Source organism: Oryx dammah, unplaced genomic scaffold (genome assembly GCF_014754425.2).
Source record: "Oryx dammah isolate SB20612 unplaced genomic scaffold, SCBI_Odam_1.1 HiC_scaffold_5, whole genome shotgun sequence".
NCBI classification, from domain to species: Eukaryota; Metazoa; Chordata; class Mammalia; order Artiodactyla; family Bovidae; genus Oryx; species Oryx dammah.
This window is the reverse complement of record NW_024070189.1, coordinates 54,741,860-54,756,546: the sequence shown is the minus strand read 5'-3', so window position 1 is coordinate 54,756,546 and position 14,687 is coordinate 54,741,860. Positions and strand designations below refer to the sequence as shown.

At 38.6% G+C, this 14,687-nt stretch overlaps 1 non-coding gene across 1 annotated transcript; it reads left to right on the top strand.

Annotated features, from left to right (window-relative positions):
* The first annotated feature begins 11,684 nt into the window (after positions 1–11,684).
* On the top strand, positions 11,685–11,792 carry LOC120864908. Its single transcript, XR_005721259.1, has one exon. It is a non-coding gene; the product is annotated as a U6 spliceosomal RNA (small nuclear RNA).
* The last annotated feature ends 2,895 nt before the right edge of the window (positions 11,793–14,687 follow it).

The following is a 14,687-nucleotide window of genomic DNA, read 5'->3' as shown; positions in this document are numbered from 1 at the left end:
TATTGTAAGAGGGTGTTTGCTATGACCAGTGCGTTTTCTTGGCAGCAGTCTATTAGCCTTTGCCCTGCTTCATTCTGTACTCCAAAGCCAAATTTGCCTGTTCTTCCAGGTGTTTATTGACTTGTTACTTTTGCATTTCAGTGCCCTGTAATGAAAAGGACATCTTTTTTGGGTGTTAGTTCTAGAAGGTCCTTTAGGTCTCCATAGAACCATTCAACTTCAGCTTCTTCAGCGCCGCTGGTCAAGGCATACACTTGGATTACAGTTCTTAGCAGGTGTCTTGAATGCAAAAGTAGGAAGTCAAGAAACACCTGGAGTAACAGGCAAATTTGGCCTTGGAATGCAGAATGAAGCAGGGCAAAGACTAATAGAGTTTTGCCAAGAAAATGCACTGGTCATAACAAACACCCTCTTCCAAAAACACAAGAGAAGACTCTACACATGGACATCACCAGGTGGTCAACACCAAAATCGGATTGATTATACTCTTTGCAGCCAAAGATGGAGAAGCTCTATAGAGTCAACAAAAACAAAACCAGGAGCTGACTGTGGCTCAGATTATGAACTCCTTATTACCAAATTCAGACTCAAAGTGAAGAAAGTAGGGAAAACCGCTAGACCATTCAGGTATGACCTAAATCAAATCCCTTATGATTATACAGTGGAAGTGAGAAATAGATTTAAGAGCCTAGATCTGATAGATAGAGTGCCTGATGAACTATGGAATGAGGTTCGTGACATTGTATAGGAGACAGGGATCAAGACCATCCCCATGGAAAAGAAATGCAAAAAAGCAAAATGGCTGTCTGGGGAGGCCTTAAAAATAGCTCTGAAAAGAAGAGAGGTGAAAAGCAAAGGAGAAAAGGAAAGATATAAGCATCTGAATGCAGAGTTCCAAAGAATAGCAAGAAGAGATAAGAAAGCCTTCCTCAGTGATCAGTCCAAAGAAATGGAGGAAAACAACAGAATGGGAAAGACTAGAGATCTCTTCAAGAAAATTAGAGATACCAAGGGAACATTTCATGCAAAGATGGGATCAATAAAGGACAGAAATGGTATGGACCTAACAGAAGCAGAAGATATTAAGAAGAGGTGGCAAGAATACACAGAAGAACTGTACAAAAAAGATCTTCACGACCCAGATAATCACGATGGTGTGATCACTAATCTAGAGCCAGACATCTTGGAATGTGAAGTCAAGTGGGCCTTAGAAAGCATCACTACGAACAAAGCTGGTGGAGGTGATGGAATTCCGGTTGAGCTATTTCAAATCCTGAAAGATGATGCTGTGAAAGTGCTGCACACAATATGCCAGCAAATTTGGAAAACTCAGCAGTGGCCACAGGATTGGAAAAGGTCAGTTTTCATTCCATTCCCAAAGAAAGGCAAAGCCAAAGAATGCTCAAACTACCGCACAATTGCACTCATCTCACATGCTAGTAAAGTAATGCTCAAAATTCTCCAAGCCAGGCTTCAGCAATACGTGAACTGTGAACTCCCTGATGTTCAAGCTGGTTTTAGAAAAGGCAGAGGAACCAGAGATCAAATTGCCAACATCCACTGGATCATGGAAAAAGCAAGAGAGTTCCAGAAAAACATCTATTTCTGCTTTATTGCCTATGCCAAAGCCTTTGACTGTGTGGATCACAATAAACTGTGGAAAATTCTGAAAGAGATGGGAATACCAGACTACATGATCTGCCTCTTGAGAAATCTGTATGCAGGTCAAGAAGCAACAGTTAGAACTGGACATGGAACAACAGACTGGTTTCAAATAGGAAAAGGAGTACATCAAAGCTGTATATTGTCACCCTGCTTATTTAACTTCTATGCAGAATACATCATGAGAAATGCTGGACTGGAAGAAACACAAGCTGGAATCAAGATTGCTGGGAGAAATCTCAATAACCTCAGATATGCATATGACACCACCCTCATGGCAGAAAGTGAAAAAGAACTAAAGAGCCTCTTGATGAAAGTGAAAGAGGAGAGTGTAAAAGTTGGCTTAAAGCTCAACATTCAGAAAACGAAGATCATGGCATCCGGTCCTATCACTTCATGGGAAATAGATGGGGAAAGAGTGGAATCATGTCAGACTTTATTTTTTTGGGCTCCAAAGTCACTGCAGATGGTGACTGCAGCCATGAAATTAAAAGAGGCTTACTCCTTGGAAGAAAAGTTATGACCAACCTAGATAGCATATTGAAAAGCAGAGACATTACTTTGCCAACTAAGGTCCATCTAGTCAAAGCTATGGTTTTCCCAGTGGTCATATATGGATGTGAGATTTGGACTGTGAAGAAGGCAGAGCGCTGAAGAATTGATGCTTTTGAGCTGTGGTGTTGGAGAAGACTCTTGAGAGTCCCTTGGACTGCAAGGAGATCCAACCAGTCCATTCTGAAGGAGATCAGCCCTGGGTATTCTTTGGAAGGAATGATGCTAAAGCTGAAACTCCAGTACTTTGGCCACCTCATGTGAAGAGTTGACTCATTGGAAAAGACTTTAATGCTGGGAGGTACTGGGGGCAGGAGGAGAAGGGGACGACAGAGGATGAGATGGCTGGATGGCATCACTCAGTCAATGGATGTGAATCTGAGTGAACTCTAGGAGTTGGTGTTGGACAGGGAGGCCTGGTGTGCTGCGATTCATGGGGTTGCAAAGAGTCAGACACAACTGAGCGACTGAACTGAACTGAACTGTGTAGAAAGTAATGAGCATTTAACCACAACACAATTTTATTAGAATTATCATTATTATTATTGAATAAATACAAACCATAGGCAATTATATACTTTCCACATCTCAAAAGATGCTTGCCAACTTCCCAACTAATGTGCCACTCTTGTCACATCTTTTTAATTCTACATGGATCTGAAATCTCACCAGACAATGTAGTAATTTTATACAGTCAATATTTATTAATAAACCAATGGTGGTAGTAGTTTAGTCGCTAAGTCATGTCTGACTCTTTGCGAGCCTTTGGACTGTAGCCAGCCAGGGTCCTATGTCCATAGGATTCTCCAGGCAAGAACACTGGAGTGTCTAGCCATTCCCCCTCTGACCCAGGAATCAAGCCTAGGTGTCCTGCACTGCAGACAGATTCTTTACCAACTTAGCTACCAGGGAAACCCTAATAAACCAATATTGACACATTATCATTTACTGAAGTTCATAATTTATTCAGATTCCTTTAGTTTTTACCTAATGTCTTTTTTCTGTTCTTGGATTCCATCCGAGATACCATGTTACATATAGTTTTCTTATTTTCTGAGATTCGTCTTGGCTGATGTTTTTGTAATGATTAGACTGGGGTTGTGGGCTTTGGGGAGGAAAACCACAGAAGTAAAATGCTATTTTTATCGTCATATCACAGGTTTATACTATCTTGTTGACATCACTTTTACTGTTGACCTTAATCCCTTGAATTAGTGGTTGTCAAGTTTCTTTACTGTAAGTTTACTCTCTTGCTCTCTCTTTTTTAATCTTTGCACACTATACTCCTTGGAGAGAAGTCCTATGCCCACTCACACTTAAGGAGTGGAGTTATATTCCTCCTCAAGGGCACAGTATCTACTTAAATTATTTGTGATTCTTCCGCGTGGGAGCTTTTTCTCTTTTTTCCCATTTATTTCTTTATTCAGTTATTTATGTTGTGGACCTTTACTTTATATTTTGAGTTATAATGCAACTTTGTATTAAAACTTTGTTACTCAAGTTCTTTTGGCTTTGGTCCTTCGGAACTCTTTCAGTGACCCCCATATTCCTTTGATATAAGTCCATCTTTGTCAGTATTTTGTTTTTGTGGGGTTTTTTTTGAGCACTTCGTTATTTCTGTTACTATAAGATCCTCCAAGTTTATTTTGAATATTTCCTACCCTAGTCCTGGGATCAACCATTTCCCTGAGGAGCCCTGGTTTCTTTTATTGAATAATGGTATTAGAAATCAAATCAGGTTGCTGGTGAAGTCATTGCTTCTGAAGTGACGTTGCTTCTAGTTTCTCTTATCTGACATAGCAAAGGCATGAATGTATGTTTACCAATCAAGTAAATGTGTGTGTATTCAGTTTCTCTATCATGTCTGATTCTTTGTGACCCAACAAACTGTAGCCTGTCAGGCTCCTCTGTCCATGGAATTTTCCAAGCAAGAATACTGGAGTGGGTTGCCATTTCCTCTTCCAGGGAATCTTCCCAACCCAGGGATGGAACACACATCTCCTGCTTCTCCTGCAGATTCCTTACCACTGAGCCACACCAGGGAAGCCAAGCCACGTATATATACATAGCTATATCTATCTACCTACCTACCTACCCACCTATCTATCTACCTATTATACAGATAGTACAACTATCTGCATCTGTGTTAAGCTGTAGAGGAGTTCTCGCTTCCTCCCCTTGTTTTTCTGTAATCACCCCCGACCCCGCAACAGGGAGAAACTTGTTGCTGCTTTTTGCTATCCATTTACCTAGTTGTTCAGTTCCAATATGTATGTATAGCAGTTTCAGAGTTGGTAGCCTGTACCCTGTGGGACGCAACTTGAACAACCAGAAGACAGTGCTTATGTACAATTTCTTTTGCATTTAGTTTTATGGAGTCCATATATTTCCAGCATTACTTAGGTCAGCATCTTTTCCGTGCATCCTCTTCAGTGAGATTATTTCATACATTTGCAATATGATCAGATTGATTTGGTTCCCACCTCTCCTTTAATGCATTTATTTTTCACATGTTTATTCTGGATGTTTTCTTTTGACCTGTGTTCTAGTTTACTAACTTGCTCTTCAACTAAATTTACTGTACTATTAAAAACCTTCATTGGGTTCTTAATTTTGATTATTATAATTTTCAATTACATGTTTTTCTATTGATTATTTTTAATAGTTTCCAGTCCCTGTCAAAATTCCTAGTTATGTCTATCAATTCTTTGAACATATAGTCTGTATCTCATAACTTTATTACTTGGATCTCACATGAGTTTATTTATGTTGTCTGTTTTTTTCCTCTTGGTTTGTTATCAGTTTTTCTTATTTCTTCTTCTGCCTGGTTGATTTTTTTTTTAATTAGTTGAATTCCCACTTGATTTCAGTACTGTGCTGAATACGGGGTATTTCAGAGCAAATATGTATATTAATACAATCTTTGTCCCTGAGGCACTTACAACCTCGTAAGGGAGATACAAATTAATTAAAGAATCAAACCAATCAGTGTGAAGTCATAACTGTGATAGATACTTTCAAGGAGAGGACTGTGTTTCTATAGGAATATAAAATAAGAGGATAGAAGGTTTGATCTCATCATAAAGGTTAGGGAAAACATCCTGAAGAAGTGGCGGTTGCTGTGAGAATTAAGTATAGGGGTTGGCAAGATACACGGAGGAAATGAGAGTATTCCAGGCCAAAGGACTACCATCTGCAAAAGTTCTGAGGTGAAAGGGAGAATCACATGTTCAAAGACCTTAAGGAAGTCCGGATGGTCTAGAAGGCAGAGGCAAGGAGGAAGTGGACCATCATAAGGGGTTGAGAGACATGCAAGGTTCAGACCTTGCAGTGCTTTGTGGCAATGCTGAGGATTCTGGTCTTCCTGCCAAGGACAGTGAGGGGGCCATTGAAGTGTTCAGAGAAATGATGTGATGATGAGGATGGTATATCCCAGAGATCAAATGATATTTGGGCAGACAGATGGCCCTCTTTGGGCTTCATATCAGCTAGTTGGGATTTCCCAGGTGTCACTAGTGGTAAAGAACTTGCCTGCCAAAGCAAGAGACATAAAAGACACAAGTTCAGTTCCTGGGTCAGGAAGATCCCCTGGAGGAGGGCATGGACACCCACTCCTGTATTCTTGCCTGGAGAATCCCATGGACAGAGGAGACTGGTGGGCTACAGTCCATGGGATCACAAAGAGTTGGACACAACTGAAGCTGCTTAGCATGCATACCTCTTAATTGGTCTTATCAAAGATTCTGATCATGCAAATCAGATTAAGTTGCTCTCCTAATTAAAACTATCCAATGGCTTCTTACTGCCTTTAGACTAAAATCTAAATTGCTTTTTTAAGACTGAATCTCCAAGACCTGTCCTATATGTATTGCCTGACTAACCTACCTCATGATACCCTCCTCTTCACTCATTATGTTCCTTCTGTAGGGGACTTATTTCTGTCTCTTGAATTTGCCAAAATTACTTCATTTTTAGGAACTTGCAGTTGCTGTTTTCTTTTTTCTGGAGTTTTCTTTCCACTTTTTGTTTTATACTAGAGACTCTGTGATTTTTCTAGTTGTCGACCATGTGTTATTGCCTCAGGAAGTTCTTTTGTAATCATTATCATTTTATTTATAATACTTCTCATCCTCTGAAAGTGTTCATGTTTTTTATTTACACATTCGCTATTGTCATCCCACTCCCTACCCAACAAGGTATCTTATCTGATTAGTTTGTCACTATATTCCCAGCACCTAATACAACATCTGGCACATATTACGCAGTCAAGTGAGAAAAAGGAGGATGTAGGGAGAAAAAAACCAGTTCTCTCTTTTAATCAAATAAAAAATGTTTATTACATATTATCTTCACAGTGTGGCTACAGTTTTTCCCCCATTGATTAATATATATCATGTAATAGACCTCACAAATAGTAAAGTATTTCTTGTGGGTTTTTGTACTAAGAATACAAATTCAATAAGTCAGGCCATATCTATTGTACATATGAAGATAAGTCTCGTAGGGACCAGATAACTTCCTGGAGTTTACTCTGCTTTAAGTGACAGTCTGACCTGACCTTGAATCCTGTCTCTTGACTTTGAGTCTGCTGTTCTTCCCATGCTAGTTCTCTATGATACCATAGGGACTGATATTGTCACAAGAAGCAGAATATAACCGAATGGGTCAGATAAAATTAGAAGTGGTTTCAAATTTTGCTGACTCAAGTCTTTGCCCATTTTTAGAATCACACTCAGATTTATTAATATATTCTGGCTCTGGTATGTTTAAATAACTTTCTTTAATTTACATGCCTATTTCTTAGACTGACCACTGGCAGTGTAACTGAGGATACACCCAATCTCACTTAAAACCTACTCCTTTAAAAATTTTAAACTAATTATACAGTCTCTGGGGCTTTAGAATCTCTGAGAAGCCTGAATTAACAATGGGTTCCAATATGTTTACAAACTTCAGTGGTTTTCACAGCATTCAGAGAAAGTGAGGGGCTTGTGAGCCGTTTCTACCCGGGGATGTTTCCGGCACAGCCTTCTTTCTACTAAACTGTATACTTCTTGGAACTAAGGTTAGATTTACATCTAGGGGATAGTTCTGGCACAGCTGTACAGAAGAGGAGTGCATGGGCTCTTTCTGCAGTAACCTACTGCCATGTCAGTCTAGCCATAACAACAGTGATGCACATTTAGCAGAGGCGGTGCTTCAAAGGGCAGGGAAAGTGCACTCCTCTCAGGGATTCTGTATCACTGAAGTCACACAATTGACATTTGCTCTGAAATTCTCTGCCTTTACTCCCTTCACTTTTTTTACTTTGCCTCTAGTTTGCTTTTCTTACTTCATTGTACTTGGAACTGTGTGTGTATTGGGGGGTAGGGCAGAGATGCAAAATCTTGCTTTAGTTCTAAGGAGTATATGGTTTAGAAGGAAGATATAGAGGGCCTCCCAGGTGGCTGGGTGAAGCATCTGTCTGCCAATGTAGGAGACTCAGGAGATGTAGGTTCAATCCCTGGGTCAGGAAGATTCCCTGGAGAAGGAAATGGCAACCCACTCCAGTATTCTTGCCTAAGAAATCTCATGGACAGAGGAGCTTGGCAGGCTATAGTCCATAGGGTCGCAAAGAGTCAGATACAACTGAGTGACTGAGCATGCATGCAGGAAAATATAGAACTTAGTTTTAAGCAACTATAAAGGAAATTAAAATTTGGGATAGATGTTGCCTAGAATGTATGGTTAAAAACTTGCTTCTTAGAGTTAGGCAGACTTGGAGTTCAGTTTGAGACTCTATTATTGGGTTGTCCAAAAAGTTTGTTCAGGTTTTTCTGTACCATCTTAGGGGAAAAAAAAAACTTCTTGGCCAATGCAATACTTATAAGTTAGGTTGTTTTAGACAGAATACTTAGCCTTCCTAAGATTTGATTTTCTCATCTGGAAAATTGGGGTAACAATAACTATATGTGTCATTTCACACAATTTCATTCATGATACACTTATGTAAATGGACTAATATAGTTCTTGGCATGTAGTAACTGCTTGATAAATGTTAGCCTTTATCATTATTATATAGCTGTATATAAATTTTAAATTGGTTTCAACTCCTTCTGCTCTTAGTGCATGACTGCATTTTGCATTAAGGAAATACCATTAGTACAGTTGGAAAAGGGAAAAGTACAGGGTGTATGGGGAAGTGGCCAGTCTCAGTTTGGCCAGATTCTGTGATCTGTATAGTGAAGTCTTGAAATATAAGTGATGAATCAATGAGGGTCACTTAAGGTGAAGCTCAAAGAGTTTTGAGTGGCAAATCTATATTTAAATCAACATGTTTGGGTAGGTAGTGAAGGACGGCATACTGTTTAAAAGGGAGTTCTGGAGTCAAAGTACTCAGGTTCACCCCCAGCTCCACTGTTCACTGCTGCATGATGTTGGGCTAATTAATACACAATTTCTATCTGCCTCAGTTTCCTCATGGTTAAAAATATTACTAACATCAAAGGCTTCTTGTGAACATGGTGAGATGTTGCAAGTTCATTATTAGCTGAGAGCCTGGCAAAACACTAAATAAATGGTAGCTATTATTATTATTGTTAGTGTTATTTCAACTGAACTGAGTAGTTGATTTGCAAGCAGCAGAAACAAAAGACAGTCCTTTTAGTGTTATTTTCTAACTAAAATGGGCATGGTGATAAATTTTGAGTAAGACAGCCATGAAAAGTGGCATTTTAAACCTCTTCTCCAATCCCCAAAGTTTTGGGTTTTCTCCAATAGTTTCCTGACCATTTAGTCAGTCAATTTCTATGCAAAGTAGCATGTGCATAGGCAGTTTACATATACCAACATGTCATTGGCAGCTTATAGTGTGTGAACTATCAATATAGTGTAGGTAGTAAATCTATTTCTGAAAATTGTGTGTATATTAGCTTTTGTAAAGTTGAAAATTTTAAGGAAAAAGAAGTTTATTCAGAAAAATGTTGTCATTAATCTATTTTTTAAATGTAAGAGATCATTGCCCACCCCACTTATCATCTTTCTAAATCCAAGTATCCATGTGCCAATTTATTTGGCTGGGCAAAGGCTGCATAAATATTTTCTAGTAAATAGCATTATGGAGAGAGCTGCTGCTGCTGCTAAGTTGCTTCAGTCGCGTTCAACTCTGTGCAACCCCATAGACGGCAGCCCACCAGCCTCCCCCGTCCCTGGGATTCTCTAGGCAAGAACACTGGAGTGGGTTGCCATTTCCTTCTCCTTTGCATGAAAGTGAAAAGTGAAAGTGAAGTCGCTCAGTCATGTCCGACTCTTCACGACCCCATGGACTGCAGCCTACCAGGCTCCTCTGTCCATAGGATTTTCCAGGCAAGAGTACTGGAGTGGGGTGCCATTGCCTTCTCCAATGGAGAGAGCTACCAAAAGCCAAATCAGAGTTAATCTTGATTTTTTCCTTTTCTGTTTTCAGAAAATCTACAAGTATTTCAACCTGCTATTATTAATTTTCAGTGTGTCAGTTTTCCTTAGGTGCCAACATTGGACAGTTGGCCTAATGCTTTCCGTGAAAACTTAAAGTAAATGAATAATAAATAGGAATGTCATTTCCTTAGAAAAACTAAAAGAGCCAAGAGTTTTCACCTTTGATTAGTACAGGCTAGGGTGACAATTGGCACCTGCAGTCTCACAGGTGAATTTTTTTTCTCAGTGGGGTTCAACAAGATCACAAAGAATCATTCTACTGAGTTTCTTGGATTTCAGTGTGATTATGAGGCTCATGTCAGAAACCTTAATGGAACATTTTGCTGGAAAAGACATGCAAATAGATCATGCTACAGTAGGCAAGTTTCAGGGCAAAGGCTGAGTGTCAGAGAAGTTTCATCCATCTGGAACTGTCTCTAACTCAGTGATTACAGCATGGAGATTGCAGCCTAAGGCAGGTTCTTTTTTTTCTCATCTCCTTCTGTTTTGTTTTTCTCCTCCCCCTTGCTCTTCCTCTTTTCCATCCTCACTAGGAGTTGATATCTCTACTATCAGGAACTCGTTTGGTCAATGACCACAGGGAATTCAGTAGGTAATTTCTATGACCTGTTGTTTAAAGCCAGCCATGTCCAGAGCTATATCTAAGTCTCTTAATAGAGTAGAATTAATAGTATTGTAATTTAGATGTATCCATTTGGGAAGGGATCCCAGTTTCATCCAGGATATTGTATGCTTGAATATTCATGGTCATCTTGCTGTGTCTCTCACAAAACCCCCTTTCATTGTCATCCTTACCCCCAAGCCAGCATATTTTCTTATCCTACCTCGCCACTTACAATTATTACACATTTACATACTATGTGATTATATATTACAGAAAGATACCCTTATATCACTTCTCTTCTAGTTATGGAATATTGGAAGCTGGGTATCAGTAAACATTTTTTATTATGATAATCCTCAAATAGCTATAAAAGTAGCGAGAGTAGTGTAATGCACGCATTTCAGGAACTAGGATACTTCATGTGTTCGTGTGTTCACAGGAGCACCAGAATTGTGACTGGCACAGAACACGTACTATCTACAAGTTTCCTCATCAAGGTGATTGTATATCCATCAAATTTATTTCCTTTTTAAAAAATAGGGAAGAACTTTGTATAATTTCAGTACTTGGAACTCTTGATCCCTTTTTGAGGTGTTCAAAAATGAACTTCTTGCCTCCATGTGGCTATAGAAAATAACAGAATCTTTGTTTGTTTGTTTTTTTAAAAGAGGATCATGTGGTCATATTTTTGTAGTTTTCTCAAAACCTTATAGTTGATTGGAGAGAAACTTATAATAGGCTTTCTGCTATCCTAAAAAGTGTCCCTTATTACAAGTTGAGATGGTGGCTCTTTGAAGGTACTTAACCTTGAGAGAGTAAATGCTTTTAAAAGAGAAGAAAATATACATCTACTGATACCAAATTAAATGCAAATGGAATCTGGAAGCTTGTTTTATACTTAGACCTTTAAAAAGAGTTGTTTCATATAAAAGTCCCTGTTTTAGTTTATCAGGGATTTTAAAAAGGACTGTTGTCAGATGTTTTTACTAAATCACCATTGATCCCACCTGGGACTTTGGAAAGAAGCAGGCAGTTGATTGTGGGCATCTCTAGGGTAACAACCTGTTGTCTATGGATCTGTGTCTAAGGCCTGGGTAGGTCTCTGGACAAAACCAATCTGGCTTGCAAATGCACCTGCTAGCACTCACTACATAATCTGGAAAGTGCTTTCCTTAAGATAAAGTGGACAACCCAACCAGAACTCCTTCTTCCTTTTTGAATGTGTTGCTTCTTGCTCCAACTAATTTCTGACTTTGAAGGAAGAAACCAAATCACCTTTGACTCTGGAAAAAATGTAGTTCCTGGAGCTCAGAGTGAGTTCATTTCTAGAAGCACTTCATCTTGCTTCAGACAATCGAGGGACATGTAAAATTATCAACATCTAGCAAAGAGGACAGCCTCAATCAATTAAGTGCTCTCTTTGGCAACACATACACTAAAACTTGACCTATATGGAGAAGGTTAAGCATGGCCCCTGCACAAGGATGACATGCAAATTTGTGAAGAGTTCCATATTTGGGGAGCTTCCCTGGTGGCTCAGATGGTAAAAAATCTGTCTGCAATATAGGAGACCCAGGTTTGATCCCTAGGTTGGGAAGACCCATGAGAGGGGAATGGCTACCCACTACAGTATTCTTGCCTAGAGAATTTCATGAACAGAGAAGCCTAGCAGGCTACAGTCCATGGGGTCACAAAGAGTCAGGTATAACTAAGGACTAACTCTTTCACTTGTCAAATCAATCATAGAATTTTGAGCAAATAAAAACCTTTGAGAATGTCTGACTCCTTACAAATGACAAAGTGGAGATTTGGAGAAATTAAGTGGTTTAACTGAAGTCATACAGATAATTACTGGCAGAAGTATATTTCTAGAAGTAGGTTCCTGGCTCATTTATAGTCACCCAGGGAGATAATAATACTGTATATGCCAGGCCTGTACTTCTTCCATCTTTTGCTTCCACAAATGGTACTGGGATGCTTTCAAATCTCCACTGGATAAAATGAGATTATGTTGCTATTGTCTGGGCTTGAATCCAGGCATATCAGATCTAGATGCCCCCTTTCTCAAACTGTGTTCTTCACTGACCAAGAATTACCTGTGAGGACAGGTACAACATCATATGTGCAGAAGAAAAAAGTGCAGTGGTGATTCTTTGAAAGGATACAAACATCATATTTTCCATTCTCTTCCTACTATTTAGAATGGAAAACAAAGAAAGTCTTTGATTACTCTAAGTGCTGTAGTCTTGATCAAAACAGTTGACTTCTATGGACCTCTTTTATCTCATTAAAAAAAAAGTGATCAGGGAGATTGCAAAGTATTGTGCTAAGAGACAGATTGTCAGATTATCTGTTGGAGGTAAATCTTTCTGAGTTCTGCAAACAAGATCATCTATAAGTTAGTTTTTAGGAACAGAATATAAATTTACATCCATATGTTCATTATTACCTGTGTTGCATTAGGAAGGACAGTATCAGGGAAGACAAGCAACTGTGATCTCCAAAAAGTTCCCAAGAGACCTTTTACTAGTGATACTCTGTCTACCTGACTTCCCCTGGCGATAGACAGAAAGGAACACCTTCTTAGCAACACTGCAAAAGCAACAAGAAGTCCTAAGAGGTTTAGTGGCCAAACTGGAAATTTTTTGGTCTAAAGGAAAATCATATTTTACTAAAATTTTAGGACTTTAATACTACTGCCTGTGAAGAATATGAGCCATCATTGGGATTATATATATTAGGTGAAACAGAAGCTCAGATAGTAGTGATCAACCTCATCCATAAAGAACTTGAGAAAGTGTTTATTGATAACTTAAAATCTCTAAGCTATTAACAGTCTTTCTGAGTGGGGAGTAGTGAAAGATCAGAATATACAAGGTGAACACTGTGGCAAAAATTTTGCCTTTTTAAGCAATATGTGCATCATGCAAAATGCTGGACTTGATGAAGCCCAAGCTGGAATCAAGATGGCCAGGAGAAATATCAATAACCTCAGATATGCAGATGACACTACCCTTTTGGCAGAAAGTGAAGAAGAACTAAAAAGCCTCTTGATGAAAGTGAAAGGAGAGTGAAAAAGGTGCCTTAAAACTCAACATTCAGAAAACGAAGATCATGGCATCCGGTCCCATCACTGCATGGCAAATAGATGGGGAAACAATGGAAACAGTGAGACTTTATTGTCTTGAGTCCAAAATCACTGCAGATGGTGACTGCAGCCATGAAATTAAAAGATGCTTGCTCCTTGGAAGAAGCAAGCAATATGTAGACCATATCACTAAGTTTTTAAATATTATTTCATTCTACTTTATTTTTCATATATATATATATATATATATGCATCCCTCCCAAATATTTTTTAGAGGGCAGAAGTGTCTGCATTACTTACCCCAATGTCCCCCAAAGCACAATATTGAAATACTGAATTCAAGGAATTGTTTTTATTCTAAAACACGACTGCCACCACCACCACAGTAGAGTAGCCTCGGTTTCAGATAATTGTAGGAGAAAGTTTTTATAAATGTCCACGAATCATAAAACTAATCATTTTTAATCTGCAAACTAGGACCAGTTCAACTGAAGGCTTTCATGGTTAGTGAATCACTAAGATAAACTATTTGTTTCAAGTTTGCAAATCCTAAAATTGTTTCAAGCAACCATTTCCCTTTTCTTCATCTCTTGGAGTAATTAACAGAAGTTTAGGCATAGCTTCTTTTTAGACTCTTGGAGGTCAAATTATCATGGTGCAGTATTTGAGACCACCAACTTCACCTAGGATGCCCCAATATCGTGTTATCAGCCTCAGAAAGCTGGAAGACCTAGATTGCTAGGAGGTATTTAGATCATCTGTAACCACATTTTCCCTTGGACTGTGTGTACATCTCTCTTAATTCATTGAGCTATACTTCAGTGTTTCCATTTCACCAACATTTATGCTATTTGAAACTATTTATTTTTTAATGTATCAAACATAGCATATTGCTGTGTGTCAGAAGACTCAATCTTATTTCCTAGATATAATAAAGTATGTTAAATCAAGACACAGTGGCCAATGACAGGGGAAGAACAGCTGTATGAATACAGTGTTCTAAGTATTTATGCTTAGACCTTTATAAAGTAGCTACATACTGTAGTTCCTGCCCTCAAAAAAACTTATAAATGAGTGGATAGATGTTGTCATGGTTTGATCATAGGTATTTATCATGTTATTCAAGTGTTTGATGTATTTTTTAAATGACTAACTTGAATAACATGATAAATACCTATGATTAAACCATGACAACATTTAAATGTACCATAAAAGTGCATTTTATGGCAGAAAGTGAAGAAGAACTAAAGAGCCTCTTGAAGAAAGTGAAAGAGGAGAGTGAAAAAGTTGGCTTAAAGCTCAACATCCAGAAAACTAAGATCATGG